This window comes from Orycteropus afer, unplaced genomic scaffold (genome assembly GCF_000298275.1).
Source record: "Orycteropus afer afer isolate SDZICR_OR568_19922 unplaced genomic scaffold, OryAfe1.0 scaffold00672, whole genome shotgun sequence".
Lineage (NCBI taxonomy): Eukaryota > Metazoa > Chordata > Mammalia > Tubulidentata > Orycteropodidae > Orycteropus > Orycteropus afer.
This window is the reverse complement of record NW_006922259.1, coordinates 1,118,035-1,119,042: the sequence shown is the minus strand read 5'-3', so window position 1 is coordinate 1,119,042 and position 1,008 is coordinate 1,118,035.

Here is a 1,008-nt window from a genome sequence, read left to right as displayed (position 1 = left end):
CTTCCTTCCGAGGAGTGGCTGGTGGGTTTGAACCGCCAGCCTTCTGGTTAGCAGTCAAGTGCCTTAGCCACTATGCTACCAGAGCTCCCATAGCAATAAATATATACATCAAAAAAGAGGAAAGAAACAAAATCAATACTCTAACTCAAAAACTCCAACACTTAGAAAAAGAACAACAAAAGAATCCTACAGTATCTAGAAGTGAGGAAATAAGGAAGATCAGTGCAGAAATAAATGAAACAGAAAACAAACAAACAACAAAACAAGGAAATCAACAAAAAAAAATAGCTAGTTCTTTGAAAAGATTAATGAAATTGACAAACCATTGGCAAATCTAACAAAAGAGAAGAGAAGATGCAAGTTACAAGAATAGTAAACAAACAAACAAAATAAGAATAGTAAACGAAAAGGGTATCATCAGAACAGAACCAACTGAAATAAAAAAAGATACTGACAGAATATTATGAAAAAGTGTACTCGAACAGATTTGAGAACCAAGAAGAGATGGACGAGTTTTTGGAATCACAAGGCTTACCTAAACTATCCCACTCAGAGATAGAATACTTGAACAGACTCATAACAAAAGAAGAAATTGAATAGGTCATAAAAAAACTTCCCACAAGGAAAAGTCCTGGCACTGATGGCTTCACAAGAGAATTTTACTAAATATTCAGGGAAGAGTTGATACCTATAATACTCAAGCTATTCTAGAACACAGAAAAAGACAGAACCTTCCCAAACTCATTTTATGAAGCAAGCATAACATTAATACCAAAACAGGGCAAGATACCACTAACAAGGAAAACTACAGACAAATAGCCCTCATAAACATAGATGCAAAAATCTTCAACAAAACCCTAGCCAACAGAATTCAACAACATATTAAAAAAACTAATACACTCTGATCAAGTGGGATTCATACCAGGTATGCAAGAATGGTTCAATATTAGAAAACAATCAATATAATCCACCACATAAACAAAACAAAAGAAAATAACCATATGCTTA